This window comes from Hypanus sabinus (genome assembly GCF_030144855.1).
Source record: "Hypanus sabinus isolate sHypSab1 chromosome X2 unlocalized genomic scaffold, sHypSab1.hap1 SUPER_X2_unloc_2, whole genome shotgun sequence".
Taxonomy (NCBI): Eukaryota; Metazoa; Chordata; class Chondrichthyes; order Myliobatiformes; family Dasyatidae; genus Hypanus; species Hypanus sabinus.
Genome location: NW_026778990.1, coordinates 331,628 through 346,566, shown reverse-complemented (window position 1 = coordinate 346,566; position 14,939 = coordinate 331,628). Strand labels below are relative to the sequence as shown.

General features: G+C 41.2%; 1 protein-coding gene across 1 annotated transcript in view; it reads left to right on the top strand.

The window, feature by feature from the left end:
• Nucleotides 1-14,939, top strand: part of LOC132385773 (zinc finger protein 135-like) — a 901,933-nt gene that overhangs the window by 556,288 nt on the left and 330,706 nt on the right. The gene's annotated exons all lie outside the window — the stretch shown is intronic.

Here is a 14,939-nt window from a genome sequence, read left to right as displayed (position 1 = left end):
GCGAAGGTGGGGCCTGTTCCGACGGGACGGTTTGCCCCTAAACTGGGCGGGGGGGAGGGGGGAGGAATAAAATTCTTGCGGGTAGATTTGCCAGTGCTGCTCCGGAGAATTTAATCCAGATTTGCAGAGGGAGGGGAACCAGAGTGTCAGAGCAGATAGTGAGGCGCAGGAGGATAAGGAACATGAGAGGACTGCATGTATAAACGGAAATGAAAAAAAAAGCAGATGATATACATATTCTCAGGAACATCTATTTCAATGCACGGAGTATTGTCGGTAAAACAGATGAGTTTAGGGCTTGGGTTGACACGTGGGATAACGACATGACTGCTATTAGTGAGGGGCAGAACTGGCAGCTTAACGTTCCGGTAAAATTGGAGAACGGCCAATTTTGTGGAAATGAAAAAGGATCTAGGAAGAGTGGATTGGGATAAGTTTTTTTTTCTGGCAAGGATGTGTTCAGTAAGTTCACAGGCATAAGAAATTAAATAGAGATTGGGTTGGAAATGTTATAGCAACTTCATTTAATTCAAAATCGAGAGGAGTTGCAATTTCGGTTAATAAATCTTTACCAATTAAAATACAAAATGTAATAATTGATTCTGTGGGGAGATACGAGATTATACATTGTCAAATTTTTTCAGAATTATGCAAATTTTATGAACATTTATGCACCAAATGAAAATGATGCAAAATTCATACAAGAAGATTTTTTGAACTTGGCTGACGCAAATGATAAAATATTAATAGGCAGAGATTTTAATTTTTGTTTAGATCCAGTTTTGGAAAGGTCAACTACAGTTGTTACAAAATTAAAAGAAATAAAACTAACTTTATCATTAATGAAAGATTTAAACCTGATTGATATATGGAGGAAAATTAATCCAAGAGAAAGAGATTATTCATTTTATTCAAATAGACATAAAGCTTAGATGGAGATTTAATACAATTTTATTAAAACGTCAAGATTTTTGTGATTTTATGAAAAAACAGATTCAATTTTTTTTGGATACAAATTTACATTCAGTTGAGGGTAAAATTGTATTATAGGAAGCGATGAAAGCATATTTAAGGGGTCAGATTATAAGTTATACATCTAAAATTAAGAAGGAAAATTGGGAAAAGATATAAAGTTAGAAAAAGAATCTCAAAGATATATGACAGAACAAAAACAAAGACAACTTGTTAATAAAAAACTACAATATAATATCGTACATATCGTACAGAAAAAGTAATTATGAGAACTAAACAGAAATATTACGAATTAGGTGAAAGATCACATAAAATTCTTGCTTGGCAGTTGAAAACAGAACAGGCTTTTAAAACAATAAATGCAATTAGAACAAGTGTAAATAAGGTTGCTGATAAACCTTTGGAAATTCATGAAACTTTATTTTTTTTTATATACTGAACTATATCAATCAGAATCACAAAATAAGATTACTGAGATGGATAAATTTTTATCACAAATAACCCTTCCGAAATTTAATTTGGAAGAACAGAAAGGATTAGATATGCCCTTTACATTAAAAGAGGTTGAAGAAGCTGTAGGATCACTTGAGAGTAACAAATCCCCAGAAGAAGATGGTTTTCCTCCTGAATTTTATAAAAAAAATTAAAGATATATTAATTCCTCCCTCTATGGAATTAATATACCAAGTGGAAAGAATGCATAAACTCCCACAATCTTTTTTAACAGCGATCATAACTGTATTGCCAAAAAAAGAGATCCTCTAAAACCAACATCATATAGGCCTATTTCTTTGTTGAATACAGATTATAAGATAATAGCAAAAATTTTATCTAATAGAATATCTAAATATTTACCAAAATTAATGCATATGGATCAAACAGATTTTATTACAATCAATGGATAATCTAACCTGGTTACTTAGTATAATTCATCTGGCACAAAAAAGAGAGGAAATGAGTGTGGCATTTGCTTTGGATGCAGAAAAAGCATTTGATAGATTGGAATGGGATTTTTTTGTTTAAGGTATTGGAAAAATATGAGCGAGGAAAATCTTTTATACAATGGATTAAAACCTTAAATACTAATCCTCAAGCTGAAGTAGTTACAAATGCTCAGATTTCAACACCATTTTGCTTAACGAGGTCAACTGGACAAGGCTGCCCGTTATCACCTGCTTTATTTGTATTGGCAAAAGAACCATTAGCTGAATTAATTAGAACAGATTCAGATATTGGCGGTTTTAGAGTTAATCAAGAAGAATATAAAATTAATTTATTTGCTGATGATGTTTTGATTTATTTTACAAACCTATTACAATCTTTGCAAAGATTATCTTTTAAATTGGAAGAATACGGGAAAGTATCAGGGTATAAATTAAATTGGAATAAAAGTGAAATTTTACCCCTTACAAAAGGAAATTATAATCAATGTCGATTAGTAACTCAATTTCGATGGTCAATAAATGGGATAAAATATTTAGGTATCAGAGTTGACAATGATGTAAAAAATTTATATAAACAAAATTATTTGCCATGATTAAAAAAAAATAAAAGAGGATCTTGATAAATGGATGATGTTACCAATAACATTAATAGGTAGAGTTAATGCTGTAAAAATGAATATATTCCATAGATTGCAATATATATTCCAAACTTTACCAATACAATTACCGCAGAAGTTTTTTCAAGAACTAAATAAATATATAAGGAAATTTCTTTGGAAAGGAAAGATGTCAAGAATATCATTGGAAAAATTGAGATGTAAATTTGATTTAGGAGGGTTACAACTTCCAAATTTTAACAATTATGATAAAGCAATTCAACTTAGATTTATTGCATCTTTTTTTGATGAAAAAAAAACCCGGCATGGATTAGAATAAAATTAGATAAGATAGGAGAAAACATACCAGAAGATTTTACATATAAATGGGAATCCAAATTGATACGGGAAAAAAAAAGAATCTCCTATATTAAGACACTTGAATGATTTATGGAATAAGGTAAATATGGACGATAAGATAAAGAAATCTTTATTAGCAAAAATAAACTTTAATTCAAAATAGGCTTATTCCTTTTACAATGGATAATAAACTTTTACATAATTGGTTCCAAAAGGGGATTAAATATATATGTAATTGTATTGATGTCGTTTGAGCAATGAAAAAATAAATATAAAATATCAAACAACACTCTTTTCTCTTATTTTCAATTAAAGGACAATTACGAGAAAAGCTGGGTCAAACAATGTTGATGCCAAAACTTAGTGAAATAGAAATATTAATTCAAAAAGGAAAAATTTAAAAAATTACATCTTGTATGTACAATTTGATTCAAAAACAGACTGAATCTGGAATTCATAAATCAAGACAAAAATGGGAAACTGATTTGAATGTTAAAATTGTTGGAAAAAGTTGGTCAAAATTATGTTCTGATAGTATGATAAATACAATAAATGTTCAAATTAGATTAATACAATATAATTTTTACATCAATTATATATAACACCACAGAAAATAAATAGATTAAATTCAAATATGTCTGACCAATGCTTTCGATGTAATCAAGAAATTGGTACTTTTTTACATTCTACTTGGTCTTGTTTTAAAATTCAACCATTTTCGATATATCTGACTTTTATTGGAACAAAGTACTGGAGTTCAACTCCCAAATAGTCCAATATTATTTTTATTAGGAGATATTGAAGGGACAATACCGAAAATTAAATTGAATATGTATCAGAAAAAAATTATAAATATTGATTGGCAGTAGCTAAAAAAGTTATCGCAATTACTTGGAAATCTGAGTTATATTTAACTATGGATTATTGGAATAATGAAATATATAGTTGTATTCCACTTGAAAAAATTACATATAATCTAAGAAATGAATATGATATATTTTTCAAAATTTGGCTCCCATACCTACAAAAGATAGGATTAAATATATAGGTCCTTTGAAGATAAAATTATAATGTAATTGGGGAAAGTAAGAATAAATATTAAAATTATTTTGAACTCCATGGAGCATGTGGGTATCCTCCAATATCGAGGCAATCTTTTTCTTCTTTATTTCTTTCTTTAGATAAGGGTTAAGGTGGGGATGGGGAGGAGGACTAATATTATTTTTCTTTTTCTTACTAATTTTTCATTACATTTATTCTTTGTAATTTTCTAAAAATTTAATAAATAAATAAAAAGAGCATCTCAGTAATCCAACAGCCCACTCACCTTTGCTACCCTTTATGTTATTTCCTTACGTTTAACACAATTATTACGTGCCTTTTCCAGCTCAAACTGTGAATTGATTTAAAGTCAGTCCCATAATTTAATAGCTTTTATTTGAAAACTATCTACCCTCGCAAAGATTGTACTGAAGACTGCATTTGATTTTTCTTCAGCCTTGTACGCTTCACATTGAAATAGTATGTGTTTCGACGGTTTCATAATGACAAAATGTACACGACACAGAATGAAGTTTTCCAATTAGTTACAAGGCATAATTAAGCATAGTGTGGATATTTCTGTCATGTGAATATCATTCCTTCCCTTGTTTTAAGCCCTTCTTCTATAAACCCAACAGGTTTATGTATTCTGGAAAGGTGTCTGTCTTTACGTCCATTATCCTACGTCTTGCCATAAGCCCCTAATTCTTAACACTACCAACCCTTTAGCTTCTAATTTGCTAAGTGGAAGGTCTATATCCACAGCTTAACATTTAACAGCTTTTGGTGCTAAACAGTCAACATCATCATTTCCCTCAACAGTGTGATATGCAGGCCCCATAATGTGCAGACATATAAATCAAACTTTATATATGAAATACCGTTTGTCAAGTTTCCAACAGTCAATCTGACCTACTGCCAGAATGACCTGTTTAAGACTCATCAAAACTGAAATGTATTCTGAGCAAATTATAAGGACCAATTTCCTCCATCCACTGTAAGCCTAAACTGTTGGCAAAGAATTCTGCTTTCTATGCTGATAAATGGCTATAAGTCATTTCTTTATCATTACCTGCTATTCAGGCACACAAAAACAGCCACACCAACATCCCCAATTAAATTATCTTTTGATTCATCTGTAAAAATGGTTACTGTATGATAATAACTTTCATTAATATACTGATGACCAACAGACTCTCAGGCAGAACCGAATCCGATCGTGTAAAAAGTAAAATCACCTGAAGTCAATGGAAAAAACAATGTGGGGTTACAGAGAACGCTACAGTGGGACATACTGTGTCATCAAATACACCCATATTCGCAGCATGGTAAGAACCCAGCCACCCAAAACAAAAAACACTCTTCTAGTGATGTTCCCAACCGTCCTCTAGCACAACTTTAACAGGATGATCATTTCCTTGACCCGCAAATTAATCCAGTATGTTGACATCAACTTGAACCTCTGTTACTTTGAGGGCAATTGTCCCATTGCAATCAGTAAAGCCAAAGCAGGAGACAACATTACCGCACCAGAACACAATTAAAAGTCTGTAATTGTATCACATACAAACACTTTTAATTTGAAGATGAAGGTGATCCACAAGCCACACAGACATAATCATGAACAGATCAAATTAAACAAATATAATTGGTCAACAAAGATTTTCATGTTGCACCCAAGAATACCCACATAGATGTCTGAGGAGATTTAAAGCTCCTTTATATTTATCAATTATTTTACTGACAGGTGCTTCCCCATCAGCTTATTATTCATCCACATACTGAGAAATCTTACCACTGACACTTCCTCGAGACATTAATCCCATAAGTTAAAATCAAGTGCAAGTCTATTAATGCTGTTTGTAAACCACGTAATGTGTTTTAACGACTGAAAGCTTACAATCCTCATCAATCTGCCCACTGTTTGATCTATTAATTGTAAATTGCAGTTAATACCTCAAATCCATAAAGCTAAGTCATCTGTATATTGTGATTTACCCAGGGAATCCCATTTTCCCATCTCACAGAAAATATCATTAATCATAATATTAAATAATGAAGGGCTACAAATACTGCCTTGTGGGATTCCATTCTCTATCTCATAGACACAAACATGCCGACCGTTACTTGGACAGTCCATACAAAAAAAAACTCAGAAAAAAATACAATGACCCCCTTACTCCTAATTTAATCAAAAGTCCTTTCTTCCATATCATTTCCCTTTTCAGTCTCAATACTGCTATTACAACATCTTTATTTAATTGTGCTTTCCGAATATCATCTTCCAAACCTAAAACTGAATCTAATGTCATTTCACACTTCCAAAATCCACTCTAATAAAACACTTTATCACCACTCTTTCCAAAATATAACTCAAGCGCTTGATTACCATACATTCCATAAGTTTACATAAATGAGACTTTCACGATATAGGCCCTTAACTAGAAGGATCAAATGGGGATCTACCAGGTTTTCAGGCACTACTATTTCCATTTTCCATGAGGAAAGTGGATGCACAATTCAAATATTTAATATTTTACAAATGCAAATTATATACAATTACAATTTCAAATATCACTCTTTCCTGGAGACACCTGACCTGCATTATTAATAGACTTCTTAAATTCATACAAAGAAATCTCTCCATCTGTGATACTATCATTGCTGCAGCAGACTTCCAACACATCAGGGTATTCACTGAAAAAACATATCCCTATATTGTTTAATTTCTTCACTTAAATTATCCTGATTATGAATCTCTGCAAATGACCCAGCCTGTAACCCAACCTTCCCTGTTTCAGTAACAATCATTTTGCCCTCAATAATCAACACAGGAATATTATGATCCCCACAAATCCCCCCATTTTCTAAATCATATCCCAAACAATTCCAAGTTTGATATCCCTTCCAATATTATCTCCATATAACCTCCAGTAAATCACCTCCTTCCTCACCACGGCCTTTGCCCTTTTATTGTTAATAATGTAACTCGGAGACTGATGCACCATCACATAAAAACTCACATTTCTCCCAATTTGCTTCCTGTCCCGTTATAAATCCAAATCCAAACTCATAAAGACAGGAAGGCTGACTGACGTTCACATAAACTAATCACCCTCCGAGTTCCCATTTGAGCGACAGGCACTGCAGCCAATGACAGCAGGCGTCAGTGTTAGGTCTGAGCTGCGATAGGCTGGAGGAAATCGGCCCTTGACCAGCCCCTCCTCTTCCGCTCCGTCGCCATGGCGGAGATCAGCGAGTCGCTTCTGTCGGTGTCGCCGGCCTCGGCGCCCACAAGGACGGTTGTGATTCCCCTTCGCGCCTCGGTGGGTCTGTTTCGGTGGCGTCTGTGGTGGCTGACAAAACATGCTTCGACAGGGAGCGAGCGAGGTCCAATGACTACAACTCCCAGAAGGCCCCACTGATGACGTTGTGGTGTTTAGGGGTAAGGTATAAAAGCAAAATGGAGGAAAATGTAATGCATTACGTTTTCTGGACTGTGTCGTGCCTTCAATAAACAATTAAACTAAAAGAGAGATTCCAGCGAGAAATAGATAGAACATAGAACAATACCGCACAGTACAGGCCCTTCGGCCCACAATGTTGTGCCGACCCTTAAACTCTGCCTCCCAATCTTAACTTCCTCCATATACCTGTCTAGTTGGCACTTAAACTTCACCAGTGTATCTGCCTCCACCACTGTCTCGGGCAGTGCATTCCACGCACCAACCACTCTCTGAGTATAAAATCTTCCCCCTTGCACTTCCCTCCCCTTACCTTAAAGCCATGTCCTCTTGTATTGAGAGTGGCGCCCTGGGGAAGAGGCGCTGGCTGTCCACTCTATCTATTCCCCTTAATATCAACTATACCTCTATCATTTCTCCTCTCATCAGCCTTCTCTCCAGAGAGTAAAGCCTTAGCTCCCTTAATCTCTGATCATAATCCATACTCTCTAAACCACACAGCATTCTGGTAAATCTCCTCTGTACCCTTCCACAACATTCTTATAGTGAGGTGACCAGAACTGGACAGAGTACTCCAAGTGTGGCCCAACCAGAGTTTTACAGAGCTGCATCATTACATCGCGACTCTTAAACTCTATCCCTCGACTTATAAACGTTAACACCCCATAAGCTTTCTCAACTACTTTGTCTACATGTAGCCCCAGCTCCCTCTGCTCCTCCACACTTCCAAGTATCCTGCCATTTACTTTGTACTCTGCCTTGGAGTTTGTACTTCCAAAGTGTACCACCTCACACTTCTCCAGGTTGAACTCTATCTGCCTCTTCTCAGCCCACTCCTGCATCCTATCAATGTTTTTCTGCAATCTTTGACAATCCTCTTCTCTATCTGCAACATCACCAACCTTTGTGTCTTCTGCAAACTTGCCAACCCATCCTTCTACTCCCACATCCCGGTCGTTAATAAAAATCACAAAAATTAGGGATCCCAGAATTGAAACTTGTGGGACACCACTAGTCACAACCCTCCAATCCGAGTGTACACCCTCCACCACAACTCTCTTTCTGCCGGCAAGCCAATACTGAATCCACCTGGTCAAACATTCCTGGGTCCCAGACCTTCTGATTTTATGAATAAGCCTACCGTGTGGAACCTTGTCAAATGCATTACTAAAATCCATGTAGATCACATCCACTGCACTACCCTCATCTATATGCCTGGTCACCTCTTAAAAAATCTCCATCAGGCTTGTTAGACACGATCTGCCCTTCAGAAAGCCATGCTGACTGTCACTGATCAGACCATGGTTCTCTAAATGCCATCCACCTCTGCGTGTTTCCCATTCCCCAGTGTACTATGACAGGTATATGTAGCTTCAGGTCCCCCGGGCGGGAGGGGGCAAGAGAGTAAATGCTCCGGGGGCCCTGGCCTTCATCCTATGGGGGGGGGGAGAAGGTCTGTCACCCCTGTGGTGAGGCGCCTTGGTGGCTGAGGTGGGGCATTTCCTGTCTCAGGAAATCTCTGAGTTCTGCCCTCAGGCAGTTTCAGGTAAGGAAGGTGCAGAGGGTGGGTTGGTGTGGGCATAATCTGGCTGGGTGGGGCGGTCTGGGTGGTCTTGTTGCAGCTAGATTTGCCCCTGTAATGCAGAGAACGAAGTGAGATTGGGGAGAAAGACGGGGGAGTGGGGAGAGGAAAGAAGGGGGAGTGGGGCCTGTGAGAGAGAGGGAGAGAGGGCAATAGAAGGGAGTGTGGGGACCGGGAGAGAGACGGGGAGTGGATATGAAGAGACGGGGTAGTAAAAGAGAAAAGGGATTGTAGGGGGAAAGAGAGAGAGAGAGAGAAGGGAGAGTGTGGATTGAAAGAGGTAGAAGTCCGAGTGGGGAGATGAAGAGAGATAAGGAAGAATAGGGAATAAGTGACGAGTAAGGGCAAGTGTGTTGTGGAAGAGGGATTCCGGAGAAAGGGGAGTACAACAGTGTCACTCCACTCTTCAGGATGCGAGAGAGGCAGAGGGAAGAGGGATTCCGGAGAAAGGGGAGTACAACAGTGTCACTCCACTCTTCAGGAAGCGAGAGAGGCAGAGGGAAGGAAACTGAAGGCCAGTTGGTCTGACCTCAGTGTTTGGGAAATGTTGGATTCGATTGTTAAGGATGATGTCTCAGTGCTCTTTGGGCAAATGATAAAAAGGGCCGTAGTCAGCATAGTTTCCTGACAAATCTGTTGAAATTCATTGAAGAAATAACAAGCGGGATCGACAAAAGACAATCGGTTGATGTTGTGTGTTTTGAATTTCAGGCCTTTAAAAAGGTGGCAGACATGAGGCTGTTTAACACGCTACGAGCCCATGGTATTACAGAAAGAGCCCAGCACAGATAAAGCAGTGGCTGATTGACAGGAGGCAGAATGTGTGAATAAATGGAGCGTTTTCTGTCTGGCTGCAGATGTCCAATGGCATTCCACAGGGGTCTGTGATGGGACCCATTCTTCTCTGCTATATGGCAATGACTTGGATGATGTATTTGATGGTTTTGCTGCAAAATCTGCAGAGGACATGAACAGAGATGGAGGGAAAGGTAGTTCTGAGGACGTAGAGAGGCCACAGAAGGAGCTAGACAGATTAGGATTGGAAACGGCAGATGGTATACAGAGCATTCATTTCATGAGGACTAAAAGGTAAAAGTAGGGACGAAATGTTGAAACATTAAAAAGCTCTGGTGAGGCCTCACTTGTAGTATTTTGAGCAGGTTTGAGCTGCTTGTCTTAGAAAGCATGTGCTGAATCTCGAGGGGGTTCAGAGGTGGGGCACGAAAATGGTTCCAGTATTGAACAGGTTGTCATATCACCATTGATGTCTCTGGGCCAGAATTCAGAAAAATAAGGGGTGAACTCGTTGAAGGAGGAGCCTTGATAGAGTGGATGTGGGCAGGGTTTTTCCTGTGATTGGTGGGTCTAAGACCGGATGAGACATGAGGGCATCCTGTTAGAACGGAAATGAGGAGGAGTTTCTTTAGCCAGAGTGGAGAATCTATGGGATTCTTTGCCACAGGCAGTGGTGGAGGCCGAGTCTCTCTGTACATTTACTACAGATGGTCATATATTACTGATTGTTCAGGGTGTTAAAGGATACGGGGAGAAGACAGGAGATTGGGTCTGTTGCGAAATTGGATCAACCAGGATGATATGCTGATATATTGAAACAGAGTGGATGGGCCGAATGTCCTAACCTGCTCCAGCACCTCATGGTCTTATGGACTTTCTGCCTTTTGAACACTTCTGTCTCTTTGGGATGTGTATATCCTGCGCTTTCTGAATTGCTTCCCGAAATTCCACCCATTCTTGCTTTGACGTTATCGGTGCCAAAGGTCTTTTCCAATCACTTTTGGCCAGCTCCTCTCTCAGGCCTCTGCAGTTTCCTTCATTCCACTGCAACACTGCATCTCCGTTGTGCTTCCCCTTCTCAAATTGCAAATTCAATCCCGGTTCATTGCATCACACCCTAACCAGAATAGCAGATCCCTTAATGCAGTGGTCCCCAGCCACCAGGCCGCAATGCATGTTCTACTGGGCCGCGAGGAACCGAAATGATTTGGCGATAGTGGGTTTAACCACGAGCTGCTCTCTGAAGCCACCTCGCAGGCATTCTAGAAATTCTCCCCCGGGGCATCCAGCAGCAACCGGGCTTTCCCAATCTATTTGTGTACTGAAATCCCACATGACTATTGTAACGTTGACCCGCTGACTTGCATTTTCTATCTCCCGTTGTAGTTTGTAGACTACGTCCTTACTACTGTTTGGGGGTCTGCACATACCTTCCACCAGGATTTCTTTGCACTTGCAGTTCCTCAGCTCTCCCCACAGCGACTCAGCACCTTCCGACCCTATGCCAGCTCTTTCTGATGGTTTGATTTTGTTATGTTTACCAACAGGGCCACGCTGTCAGTGATGCCCACAACCTCATGTATGCCAGTCCGCAGCTCTTCCTCCACGTCAGTTTGCACAATGCGCGCATTCAAATGTAATACCGTCAGTCCTGTGTTCAGCCTTTTAGATTCTGTGTGTCTTTTCCATTGCAACTCATCCTGTCGACTGCCAGGTTGCCCTATCAGCAGCCTTTCATTGCCAGCAGTCTCACAACATACTGTCTCTGTCTACAAACCAACGACCTCATCCTCGGCGGTAGCACATCGGTTCCCAAACCCCTTACCTAACTCACAAAATATCTTTTTTAGGGCCTGCTGACATTTTTAACTGTCATTGGTGCCAATATTTACCAACATGTCTGGTTGCTCGCCCTCCCCCTTTAGAATGCCAGGGACCTGATCAGAGTCATCCCTGTCCCTGGCACCTGGACACATCTCACCATCCGGGTGACTCTATCGCCAGCACAGAACCGCTGGTCGTTGGTTGACAACAGGAGGAACTCTAACCCTGTTACGGCGGAGGGAGGATCGGGTGAGAGTTAATGTTCTAGAAATGGAGGGGTTGTCTCATGGATCAGAGGGAATGAAAGGTTGGAGAGGCTTCAGTTGTTTGCTCTGTAGCGATGGGGGCTGAGGGGAGACCAGAGGCAGACTGACGCTGAGTAGAGATCTGAGAGAAGAGAACCAACATTGTTTGTTCACCAGGTGAATATCTCAATTACCAGAGGATGTGATTTCAAGGTGAGCGTGGGACAGTTCAAAGATGATGTTTACCTGTGTCCCGGTACTCTACTCTGCTCCACAGTCCTGTCCTCTTTCTCTCCCTTTCTCCCTCCCTCCCTCCCTCTCTCCCTCTCCCCCCCCTCTCTCTCTCTCTCTCTCTCTCTCTCTCTCTCTCTATGTATATATATATACATATACAATTCCTCAATTTCTCTGTCTCCTCTTATCCTCATCCGTACTCTTTTACACCCTCCCACTCTTTCCTCCAAACATTCTTCCCTACACAGTCACTAACCTGCATCTTTCCCTTATTGTCTCTTACTCCGTTTTTGCCTAACCTTTCGCTTGCCGATCTTTCTCCCCAATTCCCCCTTTCCTGTAGCTGGCTGTCTCCGCCACCCACCCGTCCAGACCAGCACCACTCCCCCACCCCGCACTGTGATGACGGTTTTACACACTCAGTGGATTACACATGTTGTATAATTTCTCATCGGTTGGAAAGATTCAATGTTCTCTCAGAAGATAAAGGCTTGTGGTTTCCAGGAGAGGCCTGTATGTTTCCGTTTAGTGTGCTACAGAACAGGCGGTGGAGGAGTGTGGAGAAGGGGGGAGAGAGAGGGTAAGTGAGGACGTAAGAGAGGGGGAAAAAGAGGGGAAAGGAGAGGGGTAGAGAGAAAAGGAAGAGAGAGAGGGAGAGAGAGCGAGAGAAAGAGAGAGAGGATAGGCACAAAGAATGAGAGAGGGGGGAGAGAGAAGAGGAGAGGTGAGGAGAGGACAGTTGCTTTCAATGAATCAAAGTACAGTGATAACCTTTGATTCGCAAGCCGCCCATAAAGATTAATTCTTCACCTCGTGACTGGGAGTGCGGGGTCGCGAAATGTGAGGGCCAATTAATTAACTTAACGAATCATACATCCATGAGGTACTGAACTTGTTCACAGCTCTCTGCAGTGTTTCCGGTGGTGGCCAGTGCTGTTGCCATGACAACACGACTAGTTTCCGCACAGGATGTGTTCTGTAAAAACAGATGATGGTCGTCCAGGAGGCGCCGATTTTCTTCAGCCTCTGGAAGAAGCAGAGAGGCCGCTGAGCTTTCTTGGCGATAGTGTCCTTGTGGCTGGACAAGGACAGGCTGTCAGTGGTGTTCACTCTCAGGAGATTGGAGCTCTCAACCCCCTTATCCTCTGCCGTTGATGTAAACAGGAATGTCTGCATCGCCCCGGCTGACTTCCTGTTGTCAGTAACCAGCTCTATTGTGTGGGTGAAATGGAGGGGGTGGGGAGTGTTGATACCAGGTCACAAAGCTCTCCAGCTCCGACACGACACGCGGGTGGAGAAGGTTTACTGGAGTAAATTCCAACCGTGTGCAAACAGCACTGGCTCTGTGAACACGGGTGGAACTGTCCAGACGGACTGAAGGATCTATTTCCGCGCTTTCCCCGAAACTCGTCCTTCTCTCTTACTTTTCTCACTCTCACCTTCCTCTCTCTCTCCTCTCTCATCCCAAACTCTACTATCCCTCCCCTTATTCTCCTCCATTACTCCCCACTCCCTCCGCCTTACACCACTCTCACACTGACCCCTCACCCTCTGCTTACTCCCTACCTTCCTGAATCCTACATCACTCATATGAAACATATTCCTCCCGCGCCCTCCCCATCCAGCCGAAAGGCTTTATCTGCTGTCGCTTCCGCAGGACACGGAATTAATCAACTTCCGGTGACTCTGATTCACTGTCAAACCCTCAGCTGATTTACTGTCAAAGATAGAACAGGTAAAGAGCTCGGGGGAAGTTGAGAGGCAGCAGTTACTGGGAAGTTGGAGAAACAGGACTGAATGGAACCAGACAGGAGAGGAATTTCACTCTCACCCTTTCCATCTCCCTATACGTCTCCATCTCTCTCTCTCTCACTCTTTCTCTCTCTCTCTTTCTGTCGCCCTCCCTCTCTCTCACACTCTCTCTACTCGCTGTCGCTCTCTCTCACTCTCTCCACACCCTCTCTCTCCCCTCTCTGTCTCTCACTCACTCACTCCCCATCTCATTCTCTCTACCTTTCTGTCTCTCTCCCTCTCTGTCTCTCCATCTCTCCCCCTCTCACTTTCTGTTCTCTCCCTCTCTCCCCACCATCTCTCTCTCTCTCTCTCTCTCTCTCTCTCTCTCTCTCTCTCTCCATATACAATTCCTCAATTTCTCTGTCTCCTCTTATCCTCATCCGTACTCTTTTACACCCTCCCACTCTTTCCTCCAAACATTCTTCCCTACACAGTCACTAACCTGCATCTTTCCCTTATTGTCTCTTACTCCGTTTTTGCCTAACCTTTCGCTTGCCGATCTTTCTCCCCAATTCCCCCTTTGCTGTAGCTTGCTGTCTCCACCACCCACCCGTCCAGACCAGCACCCCTCCCTCACCCCGCACTGTGATGACGGTTTTACACACTCAGTGGATTACAGATGTTGTATAATTTCTCATCGGTTGGAAAGATTCAATGTTCTCTCAGAAGATAAAGGCTTCTGGTTTCCAGGAGAGGCCTGTATGTTTCCGTTTAGTGTGCTACAGAACAGGCGGTGGAGGAGTGTGGAGAAGGGGGGAGAGAGAGGGTAAGTGAGGACGTAAGAGAGGGGGAAAAAGAGGGGAAAGGAGAGGGGTAGAGAGAAAAGGAAGAGAGAGAGAGGGAGAGAGAGCGAGAGAAAGAGAGAGAGGATAGTCACAAAGAATGAGAGAGGGGGGAGAGAGAAGTGGAGAGGTGAGGAGAGGACAGTTGCTTTCAATGAATCAAAGTACAGTGATAACCTTTGATTCGCAAGCCGCCCATAAAGATTAATTCTTCACCTCGTGACTGGGAGTGCGGGGTCGCGAAATGTGAGGGCCAATTAATTAACTTAACGAATCATACATCCATGAGGTACTGAACTTGTTCAC